Raw genomic sequence first — 15,328 nt, forward strand, 5'->3', positions numbered from 1 at the left:
TCGCCTTTCACCAGGTGAAAGCATTTGCCAAAGGATATTTGCCAATCATTGCATGAACAACAAAACTGAACATTTGATGTTTGTATCAAAGCAACAAAGCTAACTTTGAGGCAGTCGTGCTATTTTCCCCACTATGTAAAAATTACATAATATTTTTTTTCAACTTCCCTCATCTGTGGGACCTTTGGAATGCAGCATGAGATACAGCTAGATCAAACTATTATGGGAATTAAGAGGGATCCACACTTTTTAGAACGGACCCTAACCCCTGCAAGCCTTTGTTTCCCTTTGTGAATAGAACACATAGTTTCAACCTGTATGAGACCAGTCAAATTCTGCAACATGCTGCTATTTGTTGTTAAAAAAAAAAACACTTCTTGCAAACCTCACAGCACTAAAGACGCAGGTGAAAATCATAAAGAATTGAACAGATGTTAATTATTAGTGAGAATGCATGAAAATAAAAATAGTTGTGATTTCATCACATTAGAAGAAGCATTTTTGTTGCTCCAAAAACTAATTAAGATATATAACAAATCCATTTGTTTTCTATCTTGAGTTATTATCACTTGTTGTTGACCAAATATGTGTAAATAATATGCATTTATAAAAAATAGTGTAAAGTAATCCGTTTACAAATCAATACAAAAAATAGAATGCACCAGATGTTGTCATTAACATGCATCATTAACAGTAGGATGTTCCAGTATGGAATAAGGACAAATTCATGGGAACATTGAACATATACAGAAAATGTGATATACAAAGACCGTGATCCTGAGCACCGTAAGAAGTCATGTATGGTACACCCCGTGTACAAAGGGTTTTTAATTGCTTTTTACCTAATTGAAGAGATACTTCTTCAGCAGCTGAGCAGAAAGTGCAGCAGAGAGCACTTCAATTTAAAGTCTGCTGAGGAAAGCTGGAACAACAGGCTGCATCCTTGACCTCTCTATGAGAAGAGGAATGAGAGAAGAAGACACTTGATTTGACATTCAAGGTGTGAGTTGTCTTCTCTCCGAGTATCTGAATGAACCCTCCAATGACAAAAACCGGCATTCAGTAAATCCTGCAGACTGGGAGGAAAACAAAAGAAAGTGTGAAACTAAGGAAAGTCAATTATAATTAGATTTAATTAAATATCATGCCCTTTGTCCCAGAGAAGAATAACAGCAAAAAGAAATAATACAAAGCCATTTTTGTTTGGTGTGCCTTTTTCCATCTCCTCGTCTAATGGATTTTTTCCTCAATTCAAAGAATAACAATAACCTGAGGAAAGCCTTTAAGATTGACCAAAATGCAACCTTGTACTCTCTGAGGCATCAGAGCTTCGTATCTTTCCTCATTTTGGCAAGAGGTAACTGGCCTGGCCATGTATTAGTGAAAACAATGTCAAAGTTTCATGATTCTGTTCCACTACCAATTTATAACTTTGTAGTTCTTGACTGAGGGATTTTTTCAAACTTGTTCAAATCATGGTATTGCAGCTTATATATGTAGAGCTAGTTCAAAATATGAGTCATCTCAGAGCACTTTACCTGGTTAGGTCAAAACTGTAATATCAAGAGGATTATTTTACAGAAAGCACTGACATTAGTGACATACTGACTCAGCTGCACCATTAAGAGCCAGTTATGGCTTTAATGATGTGTAAATCTATAATCTAAATGTATAATTTCCTTTTGGGATAAATAAAGTATTTTTCATTTGTTCATTTCATTCATCTGTTGCTGGGAGACCATATTCAACACTTTCTTTGCCATCAAGTTTTGTGAAACTTTGGAGTTGGTATTTTTTGGATAATTGTGACCTAAAACATCACTACACTCACACACAAGTCCCAGGAGAAGATAAAAAGAAACCAAATGAACGAAAGAGACAGAAATGTTAGAATTAGTCATTTATTTGCTCACAAAACTGTCAGTATCTGATATAGCCCTTTGTTCAGCAACAGCCACAACTCGTCTTTTCCACTGTTTGTCAGTCCAGCTCTTTAAAGGGAAGTTGGTCTATACTTCTGTGCAAAACAGCATCAGCTCTGGCATGTTAATGAGTTTCCTCATTTCTAACGGAATATGATCAGGGGCTTGGTGCATAAAACTGTGTCTAGATTCATGACTAAAGCTATATGTAAGGTTTTCTTTAAAGTGGACATGACATGATCATTTCCAAGCATTTAGTTATTAATCTTGGGTTCCTTTAGGTATGTTGCAATTAGGTCAGAATAAAGGAGAGCTTTCTCTTCGAGGAGACCCCCTTTTGAGAACCAGAGGATCTGGATAAAGTGTCTGCTGGAGGTTTGTCGAGCGGGCAGTGAAGGAGATGACAGTGACTCATGAACGTGCACCAGCTGCTGGTGAGGAAGCTGTGACAACACATTATCAAGATAACACTTTGAGAAACATGCAACGTTTTCAAGCATGACAACGCATAAGATTCAGAAGTATCCAGAATTGATTCAGAACCGTCACGACAAAGATGTGTCTGATAAATAAGCTCTGTTCCTGCAGTTGTGCAAATTGCTTGCATTAAAAACTCTGTGTTTCTGATTGGTTGTAGTGGCAAGTGGAGGCCAAACTACTTACTGTTTTCAGCTGTGTATTATTTTATCAAGATAAAGTACCGTTAGTCTCCTTGTCTTCCTTTTCACTCAATGTAAACGAGATGTTTGAACTAAAATGTGTTCATACGTCTAATGCCGACACAGCAGAGAGCTCTGAGACGGTTTTACTCAACACTCGAGGTTCAGACTCGTGCCCTGTTTGTATTGGAGCAGCCTCGACTTTTAGCTTCAGTTTCCCCATTAAGTCAGCGCCAAACTGGGCCTTATTCATAAAACTGTAACACATGAAGTGCAGCAAACACATCCAAACCTCTTCCCAACTGTGTTGCTGGCCAGGAAAAACAAACCACTGAACCAAGACTGCCAGGTCTCTGGGGAAGCTGGTGAGGGTCACTTGTCCCCCAAAAAACATATTTTTTAAGGACATCTCTGAAGAAAAAAGAAAGTACCGTGCTCTTAAAAGTTCAAGTGGATTACTCGCTCCCTGGGGCTTGATAACTTCCACTTTTAAAATGCTCCCGGTGGAGAAATTTTACCTCAAATCCTGGCTTTCAGTCACTGTAATGTATAAGTGAAAAGGTTAGACATGTTCCTTCTCCATAAAAATACTAAAACATGAGTATACCTCTTTGGATGATGCTTCTGGTGATAATACATCATTTTCAACACTGTAGATAAGCCAGTAAACATGGAAAAGCATGCCATGGAACCTTTAATAAATTTCAGTCAACGATAAACTATATGAACAATATTCTGATTTTTAGCCATGAATTTAGAACACACACTTATTTATCATTTGCAGTCAAGACATAGTTTGCGCCACAACCATACAATCATGATATTGAATGCAACAATAAGAAAGAAGCACTGTTTTACCGATTATAAAGAGGCACAGTTGATTTTAAAACTGTGACACGGGATCTCTGTTCCAACAAGACAAAAAACTGGATTAGAAAAGCGTAACAAGGAATCAGCTCTGTATGTTCAGAGCAAAGAAACCTACAAAGGTAAAAAGAAAGGGTCCGATTATAATCAGAGGAAATCATTCCAGACTGTGTGGAGATTATCAAAAGGGATACACAGACAGTCAAAATGATCACTAAATATTAATTTTCCTTTTAAATTCACATTAGAGAAGTCCTCCACTGCCATTACACATGACACAGTTATTTATGACATGCAAAAATGCTGTTAATAAGAATATATAGGGAAATGAATGAGAAGAAAATCACAAAATCATATTCATAAATCTCTACTACTCTCTCCATGATATGTCTCCACAAATTTCTTGTGAAGACCAGACTCTGAAACATCCTTTTTCCTTGGAAAAAACAGGGCTCCCACTCACACCAAACTGTCAGGACACTGACTAAAATTTAGAAAGATTTACATGCAGCCCAGTAGATTAGCTCTCAAACACAGAAAGGAGCAAGTTGATGATTTGGTCTCTCCGGATATCTCCCAGAGCCATTTCCTTCTGGGAGGAGGCCTCAGGGTATACTCCATGCTTATTGTTTTTGGGCTCCCCAATTTCTGCTAAGGCTACTGCCCCCGAGACCTGGATAAGACCTGGATAAGACCTGGATAAGACATGGATAAGACATTGATATGACCTGGATAAGATCTGGATAAGACCTGGATGAGACCTGGATAAGACATGGGTAAGTGGCAGATGATGGATAATAAATATAGCACTTACATACTGAACATGAAGTTATCATGAAATGAGGCTTTGCAAAAGTAGAGGTCATGGCAGAGATGTGGTATGAAATTCCATCAGATTTCACAGGTGTTCAGGTAAAGCCGATGGTGTGCGTGTCTATCACATTTTCTGTTAGATAATTTGATTCCAGTAGTATATCAGCCTTAAAAAATCACAGCCTCTTCATGGTTGAAAACAAAATCAGAGCTCCATTATGTGTGTGTGTTGAGGTGTGGCGGCGGCCTGTGCTGAGTGCTTATCACTCGCTGCTCTAAATGAAAAATTGAAGCAGCTTCCCATGTTCCTCTTACCCACTCTGACAGAAACCAGCTGCTACTCTGATTAGATAAGTGCTTTCTTTTCAGGCTGTCACCTTCACAGAGCTGCTTCTGAGTTTAATTTGATTCCTGCATTCTCGTTAATTTCTCTTTGGACAAACCCTCTGCTGCTCTGGCAGCTCCGAGGAGTTCAAAGTCTCGAGATGAAGTTCCACAGAGAAAAACAAAATTAGCGGATTGCTATAAATCGTGTAGGTTAATTGGATTTTACTTCCATTTTATCCTCAAAACGCAGTGAAGCCGATTTCACATATTCAGACTTTCATCAATCAATATTTAATACGTCTAGATGGATTCATGTTGATGCTCTTAATGAGTAATACGTCTTTAAAAATGATTATTTGTGACTGTTTTTCCATGAAAAAGCTAAAACAGAACAAAACAAAAAATCTAATTGTATTAATTTCTTCACTGCAGAGATGATTAGGTGTGTTTCTCTGTAATTCAGACAGCACTATGAGGGGGTTGGGTCATCTTCCTCTCGACCCAAACAGCCGGCTGAATTGCAAAAAGTGTCAGAGAGACACGTTCTCACTTTTATGCCCCTGTTATCATGACTTTATTAGCAATGCAAAGGTGGAATTACCATCTTGTGGCTATCCACGAAGCAGACCGGTCTGCTTTGCATGTTTTATCCCAATCAAAGTAACATCAGGTGTCGTGGCTGAGCTCAGGCTTTATGTATTCTCATGAGTGCAACTTCTCTCTATGAAGCAGAGCAACTCTGTTACTTTTTCTATTATCAACACATCCTAAACTCCAAAGTAAAGGCTGCTGCAACAAAGCAGCTTAAACCAATGTTTACGGGCAATTTAAGATATTCCAAGACATATGTTATATTTCTTTTGCGGGTTTTTCTTTTTTTAAACATATAATATAACACAGAACTTTGCCAGAAGATAATGTGAAAACATCCTGGTAGTGTTTCTCTCGGATGAAAGTCCTTTATCTGAGCTGTACCACCACACCAGCTGGTTCTTCTTTTTTTTCTAAATTTAATTTTCTCACCCCCGCAGCGATATTAAATGATGAAAGTGAATACTGTAAATGTCATTATGTAATGTTTACTTGTATTTTGTCATTCAATCAAAATAGGGGGAATGGGATGACTATATCCTTCTATATGACTGAAATAAGGCCAAAAAGCACAATAAAAGACATTTCTGACATGATTTTAGTGATCACACATAGCCAAATTAATTTTTTCTTTCTTTACTCTGATTTGAGGCAAACTGTTATTGTATGACTATGAGCTATTTTCTTTTTATTGTTGGGGTTTAATGTTGCAAATGTTTGGGGTTAGATACAGTTAATCAGCTTCAAATATTTAATGTTCTAGTTGTGTTTTCCATGATAGTTTTGTCATTGTGCATTACAGCTTCTGCCTTCTTTTATTTCCACGTGTTGCATCAGTTAAATCAGTTCATTAGCATCACTCAGCTGCTATACGCCCCGGTTCTTTCTGAGCTTTTTATCTTCACAATCAAGCTTTCTTTCCATGATTGGTTCTCTCTTTTCTTTTCATGGAACTTTCCATGTTTCTGTCTAAAACAAGCTTTATTGTATCATGTTTCTATCTATCAATGTGGCTCTCTTTGCATTCAGAGTTAACAGAGTGAAGGATTGTGAGAATTAAGCCAATGCAGAGGCGATGGACAGGTTGCATGAAGTCCTAAAAGCTGATGTTGGTGTGTTGGTGGGTGTAAATGCTGGTTGCTCAAGTTAACTTGAACTAATATAAAGTCTATTTCACCATAAAGAGGAGGAAACATAGAAAATAATTACTAATGAAGAAATACAGTAAAAGGCTGAACTGGGCATTTATTTTTAACACAGTTTCACTCAGTAAATATGATTTCTGTGTGTCCATGGCAGAAACACAGCAGTCCACATTTCAAGTTGTCAGAACTCAGAACCACGCAGTGACCCCAAAAATCCACATGCGGATTTGTCGATACTGTTTATTACACTGACTGCCTCTTAGTGTCTTCACTGGATTTTTGGACTGCAACCCTGCCTCTTGTGTTGTGCATGTTACGCTACCATTAAGATTTACACAGACCTGGACTTTTATGTAGCCTCAAACGTCACCAATTGGTGAAAAGAGATCAGCTTTAATGTGTTGTCAATATTTCCCATAGATCATTTGGCCTCTGCCATCTTAGTAATGATTAATCTATTGCATTAAGTATCACACTCAAGGGTCCTTTAGCTTGGAGAGCAAAACAAACAAAAACAGACATTTATGTAATAACGTTTAACAGACTATGTTGTGTACGTGTGTTTGAACATAAGATTAAAGGTTGAGTGAGAACCTAATGAACACAGTGACTACACACTAATGTTTAATTCTGCAAAAAATGCATTGCCATGACTCTGCATAGTCTTCACTTAATCCCTGAAACACCACAAATTAAAGATACAGACACAGATATGTCTGTATCTACACAACTCAACACTGTAAACAGTTCAACAAAAAATTCTGGGTAGGTAATTTGAGCTGTCTGACTGATGGTATAACAAGTCAACTCCTAATGCAAGATAGTTAAAGGGGGCCATCACAGAGCATCACAATATTAATGCTTTGATCCATGGTAGAGGTGTAGATGCAAACAGGCCAAAGACAAACTATTGGTGAACTAGAGAAATCGTTCATGATAATGAAAGATAATTCTTTCTGAACTGGTACGTCTACAACCTTGTGAACAGCTGACTGATGCATATAAAAACAGCACAGCTTGTGGACGCATACTTTTATCTACAATGAGTACACAGAGATGGGAAAACGTCAAACAGGGAGCCACAAGTTTCCATCACAGGTGAAACAGTCTGTGCCCCTATTATGCACCGATTTGCACACTGACATTCAGCAATATGAGCATGAACTTCTACGTTTTCACCTGTAAAAAATATAGTGCTTTGCTCTGTCATTGACAAATTTTCCAGGATGAAAAAAAGCTGAATTATCCTTTAAATGGTAATACCAAATACACCTGTAAGTTTTTAAGCTTTCCTCACTAAAGACACAAACTATGGAGTGGTGTTCAACTCCAACAGTGTTCAACTTTGCCCTTGGCTTTTTTTAACAACCAGAGGGTTTTAAATTTCCAATTCTATCTTGATAAACTCCCTTTTTCTGAAAAAGAAAAAAAGGATAACAGGCCAAACTGTAAACAAGGACACGGGAAGAGTCGATCAGACAAAACACAAATGTGCTCCCAAAGTTTTGTGTCTTTTATACACAGTGGTTTGCTCGTTTCTGGAGGGGACAGCTGAATACCCACAGCTTTGACAGTGCTGAATCATTTATTATGAGTTGTGTAGCATTTCAGCGACTTCAGAGGCAGTAAACTATCTCTATCATCAGAATATTATTTCAGATTGCCTGTAAATTACGTTGAATATCTTGTCTTGGTTGTCGATACAGACAACAAATTGTGCCAATTCTTTAAAGATATTCAAGATTATGTAATTAAACATAAACATAAAGCTCAATTTGGGCACAGGCCCTTCATCACCCAAATAACATTTCATAAGCATATGAAATGTGCAAATTGACATGTTATATTAACTTCTCTTGCTATTAGTTCCTATAGTTTCACCTCTGGGATGTGGTCTCAGCTTTTGTCTTGTTTTGTTCTGAGAGTTCAACTTCTTCTCCTCCTTGTCCTCCAGCTTTGGATGAATAATGACTAATTGGCTATGTGTCATCACATTGTTCTTGGAGATGGATGAATTCAATGTTGTTGAAGATACATAGGAGAGTTTTTCTTAATCATCCAACATTGAGCGCAGAATAAACACACATAGTACATCTGTTAGAGGAATGGGAGCTGATCAGAAAATAATTTTATTGGTTGAGTTTAATGTCAACCGGGGTGGACACATGCGGCTGATGTTACTTGTTGCTAAAGCCTGTGATCTAAACATCCATATACCTGAAGGTCATTATCCTTAAACTCTGATTCAACAGTAACTGAGGTACTAAAATCATGGTGTGAGCTGAAATAAGTACTCTTATTGGGGTATCAATTCAGTTAATATAAGATACTGAATATATAAAGTCTGACATTTTGTCACAAGTATCAGACCAAGAGAACTCATGGCGAAGTCAGTTTAATTAACTCTCACCGGGAAAAAATCCAAGCTCTTTCTACCAGGCAGATATAAAGTGCTTCAGATAATAGTATGAAAAAAAACATGGAAGTATGATGACAGGTAAAGAGTCAATAATCACAGGCTGTTTTAATATGCACACTCAGCCAGTTAATTATCCAGACACTATCCAGTGTTTATAGATGACCAGATTTAAGATTCAAGTACTTCTTACTGGAGTGGTCGGTCTCAGTAGGTTAGAATGGTCCTCCTGGGAGGTTGGTAGTTCAATCCTCAGCATGTCAATGTGTTGAGCAAGAGGCTGAACATTGCCTCCAATATGATATTCTGTGTGTGACTGTAGAGATAAGCTGCAGCAAACTGCCTACAGAGAACATACACAGTATCTAATAAGGGAAAAAAGACGTCAAAGTCGTCATAGTTTCAGAGTTCATTGCAGGTTAGTTGATATCTCAGGCTTCAGTGGATCAGTTTGAATGATAATATCTGATCCTATTTGATTTTACAGTGTCCCACTGGTTGTAAAATGAATCTTGTACAGCGAAAAACTTATATTTGTTATGATACTCCCAAAATAACATTAAATTGTCCCAAACCAAGCTATGCTAATAGTGGAAAAACAATTTTTTGTACTTTAGTTCTTATTGGAGGCATTGTATAATAATTTAAATGTGAAAAAATGTTGCTGCCTGGTAAGAATGATTGTAAATTTACCTACGACCTCATCCTTATGGAATAGATTATGCAAATATGTTTCACTGCAAGTCTTTTAATAGAAAAATACCACATTATTGTAACTAGACTATACTGAAATAAGTTTATGTCTCACTGGAACATGACATGATTTACAGTCATGGATCTAAAGAAAAGGTTTTCATTTATTTCGCTCTACATATATACTGTGGTGTTGTTGACATTTGTGTGAAGTTTCTGCAGGTTCTTTCCCACATGTAATGGCAGCGTTACAAGCTGTTGCTTTCGGTGCAGATTGTTTATCTTAGATAAAATGTTGCTTCAAAAGGAAGGTCCCTCCCTGTGCATATACTTTACTGATATACTGTCAGAGACCTTCCAGCATTGTGAGAATGAATAATGTATGCATGACCAGGCACATCTAAACATAAATCCTGCTCTATCTGCACACTGCCCACATTTCCCTGCTGTAAATAGACCTGCATGTCTTACCGAAAGCTCTCTAATCTTACAAAGCAACATTTGCATTATGGATAGCAGGTTACCATAGCAACTGAACAAAACACCAGGACCTCAAATCACTCACTAGATGCTTGTTACAAACCAAACTTTCCCAGAGGAAGTGTGCCAGGCTTTGGTCGAGTGAGGAGGAAAGTCGCTGCTATTAGACACCTGATGATGAATCAAAACACTTAGTACACCTGGTTGAGCAAGCGGAGAGATCCGAAATGACTTAAATTGGAATAGATGGCACCTCAATAACTGAAAATATCAAGGACAATTTTGCCTCTTCTCGGTCTCAACGTGCGCACCTGGATACCACAGCTGCCGGAACATTTGCTTTCTCAGAGTCTTTACCTGCAAACTGCTTAAACTTCTGTGTGAAACACTGACGCTGACGTCATGACAGTGCTGCTTGTCACAGGCATTTTGTTGGTTTTGTGCCTGTTGTGTCTCTGAAGTACAATCTGTCTCTTTGTGGACCTATTGTGAAGTAATTTGAATATCTCTGGTTGGTTTGAATGCCTTTGTAATCTAGTGAGCCAGCTTGTTGCAACATGAAATCGGGACTGAACAAAGTAGTTCAGAAAAAGCAAGGGTCATGATTTCTTATTTATGCATCTTCACAAGTGCAATTAATGAAGCATAATGGAACTTTTAAGGCCTGACACCACCAAGATTACCAAGAGTAATCACTTTCACAGTACATGACACCAGAAAAACATTAGTATTGGTATCAGCATTAGCTACCAGTGGTATGAAGTGCTGATTTTAAAGCTTTCGTGCTTGTTTTTAAGCCATTAATTGGCCATTCCCCAAACTTATTTGTCAACTTTTTCATCCCTTATGCCCTCTTAGATCTGCAGATCAGCTGCTGCTCATTGTCCCCAGGGCAGGGCTGGAGACAGAGGGCAGCAGAGCATTTACAGTCGCAGCTCCAGATCTGTGGAATAATCTTCCACTGAGAATTAGACAAGCTACTTATAATTAGACACGCAGTCTCTGCCTCATCTTTTAAAAACTCATGTTGTACTTTACTGTATTTGATTTTTAGTTGTCACTCTCTGTTCCAGGGAATGCATGTTTTTATGACTGTAAAGACATTTGTAAACTTTGTATAGTTTGTAAAGTGTATATCAACACAGCTGAAGTCTGTATAAAGCTACTGTCATTTACATGTTCTTCTGTTTCTTTTGGCCAAAAACCCAGCCCTTAAAGAAGTTCCAGACTGTCGCTCTGCTCTAATAAAAGTCAACATTCAAGTAACTTAAAGTCGACGTCAGTGCAGAGAATTCAGCTGTACTTACATGTGCGATGATCTCCCACAGAGAAAGTTAGAAGAGGCAGGGTGTTTCGAATGTTTCTCACACAGTCTACAGCATCATAGCTTCGGACATACTTCAGTCAGTAACTGGACACTGCTCCCATGCGTGTGAACAGGAACAAGGACGGTGGTGCAGTTACAGTGAACGGCCAAGTCGAGCTGTAACTGTATAGTTTTCCAAACACTTAGAACAAAAATGTAAGACATGACCAACAGAAATACTTCCTGCCATTTCCATTCAAAGAAAATTCAAAAGCCAATTCTAACTAATTCTATGTCTATGTTTTGTTTATCGTCATTTGATAGACTTTGTGTTTTTATTTATGTTTTTTTATGTTGTTGTACATCTCATGTTGCTCATTTTGCATAAGTTTGCATTTGTTTTGCGATTGTTTTGGTTATTTCCCATCTCTGTGATCAATTTGCATCTCTTTGCATCAACTTAGTGTAGCTTTGGGACTGGTATGTGTCTCATTGGTGTAATATTGTGACTATACCCATCATTTTGTGTCACTATTTGGTCACTTAGTTATCATACATCACTTAAAAGTCATGGTGTATCTCTTTGTGCATATTTTGAATCTTTTTGTGGATGTTACGTGTTTCATTGTAGTTTTGTGGGTTACTCCAGTTCTGACATGTTCACACTGACATTAAGACCCTAGTCTCTTGACCCCCTGGGTTCTCGAGGATATATATAGATATATATCCAGATTTTGTAGCAACTGGCTGATATTTTAAAAAACCTTTCTTTTTACAAACTTTCTTCCTAAACATGGAACTGTGAGAACAAAGCATTGTCATTATGTACCAGAGAATACAACGACAGAAACCATTAACGCTGGATCAAAGCCTAGCACACAGAACAGGCTGCAGCTGGCAGATTACCACATCTTATAACAAACCCTCCTGATGATTGGCAGCAGGTAGGAATGAGCTTAATTTGACAAAGGTCAACTCTGAACAATCCGTCTGAGAACACGTCGACAGGAGTATTTATGCCAGCTGCCCTTTTCATATCTGCAATGAAGTTCTTTGTGTCTTCAAGTTGGAGACAAGTTGTTTCTGTCCCTCTAATTTTAAAGTAATATCACTCATGCTGTGGCATTCAATGTATTAACCATGCAGGGCATTAAGTGGCCTAAAATGTCCAGGCACCTACATAATTACTCTACCTGCAGTAGCCTGGACTGTTGACAGGTTTGTATCACAGTTTCAAGCAGACTGTGCCAAATTGGTTCCTCAGCAGAAAGAGAGGTTCATCAGACCAGTTTTGGTTGGCACAGTCCCTCTGTAGCCTCAGCAGTAAACTGACTAACAGGTGTGGAACTGGCATAGTCTTTTTCAGTCCATCCACCTCAAAGTTGTTGCTTGTTGAGCTGCGTTTCTGCAAAGCACAGGTGGATAACTTATGATCGCCTTTCTGTCAGTTTAAACCAGCCAAGTGTCAGATTTTTCTTCAGAAAGAGATATTTGTCTGTGGCTCAGTGGTATTAGGGTCTGGCAGTTGCCTCCCTTTCCTTATGTTCCAGTTTCCCTTTTTCCCTTTGTTTCCTGTGAATCCTTTTTGCTATTTTTAGCATTTTTGTCTTCTTCTCCTCCCAGGATTATGACCACTGAAGTCAATTTTATTCACCAGCTTTTACTCACCTAAACAACTTGCAGCCTGCCTCAGATTCCTGCACATGGGAACTCAGTAACTTACCACTTCAGAAATCTCTCCCACAGGGAAACAATCACCACCCTGATCATCCCACCAGAAGAATCCAGAGGATTCTGTTCATGACTACTCACAGTCAGTTGAAGAATCCTTTCTTTCCTGGTGAACTGACCTGTCACTGTCACCTGTTGAGATTTGCCCACAGAGCCTCGAAATAGCTTTGGGAAATGCTTGAATCTAATGAATAAACCTTTTGAAACTACTTGCTGTGAGAGTCTCTGCTTTAAGGGTCCAATCTCTGTCTCACACCATAACAAATGGATGCGTTTTGTTCCTCATGTTTCTAAATTATTCTGATCAAACTTTAGAAACTTGTGTGATGAGAATAAATTAGATCGGCAAAGTCAGAAATTCTAATGATATCTGGAGTATTTAATATATGGCACTACTGCCGTTTGATTGGATGAGTTGTTTTTCCTAATGAGTGTTTGGTTAGGGTCTAAACATAGAAAACTGGGCTGGTAATTACAATGTATTTATTGTGAAGTGAAGCAAAAAAAGACATAACCTATACTCCTACAAAGTGAGTCAGAGTAAAAACACACATACTTGCTTATAAAGTTTAAAAATATCTGAACTATTACATGGAACAAACCCCCATACGCGCATGATTGATGACTTGCTTTGCCAAAAATCTATTTAAAACGTAAAAATGTGTTTCTTTAGTTTAATCCCCTAAAAGCTTTGCAGTCTTTATGTCCAAAGTCATGGCAGTCTTTGTAAGCTGCTGAATGCAGACAAACAGTAAAATTGAATGACCTCTTGATTGCTACTGATTGAACTGTCATGATTACAGATCAGTTAATTAGACTATCGTTCCATAAAGAACATCCTATAAATACTTTAAGGGATATGTTGTAAGTTTTCTACCATTTTTTATTTTTTATAATATTCACACACAGTTGTCTGTTTGCAGACTTCACGAATAAGTAAAACATCAGTGTAAAATAGATAAAACACAGTGATTATGTATCCTAAAGGTAGCATTATAAACTAAATAATGGGTTCAGTAACTAACCCTGAGGTATCCCACATTGTATTTAATTTATTAATTATCTTCACTAAGTCTACAAGACTAAAAGCAGGAAGTAGTAATTTGATTGAAATGACACCTAAACACTAAATTCACGGTTACTATTCCTTTCATCACCTCCACAGCCTGATTTAGTGTATTTCATCCGTTTATCCAGTAACAAACTATTTCAGCTGTAAATAAACTGAACTACTGCGTCTTTAATCCTGAGACTGTTAAGAGCTCCACTGCTGTCTAAAGAGTCTCAAAAACTGAGTCAAACTGACCTTTATTACCACAAACACACACTCATGCACAGCGTTTTGTTTCGACTCATTTGACAACAGGAAATCAACCGAGCACTAAATCAGCTGGCTTCACTTCCTCTGATCTGATTTAGTTTAAAACAACAGAGTCGGCAGTTGTTTTTGTAAATGAGCTTCTTTCTAAAAAATGTGAGCAGCTTTCATAACCGATAAGAGAACGACAGACTTGGAGCTGAGAGATGCTGACAAACCTGGCAGAGTCTCAAAGCAATTCTATAGACTAATAGACTAATTGTATAAACAAAAATCAGCATATGACTGCACAATAGGCTGAATGATACCCACAAACACAGCCGGACTGTTTCACTTGTACAAATATGAAATAAATGTACAAATTAACACAGCATAACAACAACAACGGTCTCTGTGTGCCCCACTAGGTGGGGCCTCATATTCAGAAATCCAATCTGACAACACTATGCAACCTGTTTTATTAACCAAACCAGCTGAGGTAATCTGTATCAAAAGGATTAAAAAAAAGGAACAGTTATAAGATAATTTGACCGATAATAACTAAGGGGAGGATTCTTTGAAATTATTCTCTCTTCAGAAGTACAGAAAGACACAATCAAAGCTTTAAATGGAGCTTTATTCATGCAAGAGCAATTCTACCCTGTCACGGACCACATGGACACAGGACACAGATGCGGGGTCGATTTCAAGGCAAGAAGGTTTATTTGAAATAAACAAGTTGAGGATCTCCAGACAGAGCAAAAACAAGGGCCTGTGAAAATCCTAACCACTCTCCTCAATAACCATATATGAGGATGGTGCAGCTATGAAAGTTATCAAAACAAAACTCCCTCTAGGAGGAAAACAGAACAGGCTATGAACGATTACAAATAAACACTCACGCTCTCCTAATGAGGCGGACTAAAACAAAAGACGCTCACCTGATAAACGGGGCAAAAATACTCAAGAACAGAAATCGCTCCATGAAGGGAGGCTCTATCAAACTTTAACAATTATCACTAAACTCTCCTTTAACGGAGGCAAACAGGATATACTAAAACTCAAACACAAATTCACTCCA

The sequence above is a fragment of the Leuresthes tenuis genome, unplaced genomic scaffold, assembly GCF_036924035.1.
Source record: "Leuresthes tenuis unplaced genomic scaffold, fLeuTen1.0.hap1 SCAF_17, whole genome shotgun sequence".
In the NCBI taxonomy this organism is placed as follows: Eukaryota; Metazoa; Chordata; class Actinopteri; order Atheriniformes; family Atherinopsidae; genus Leuresthes; species Leuresthes tenuis.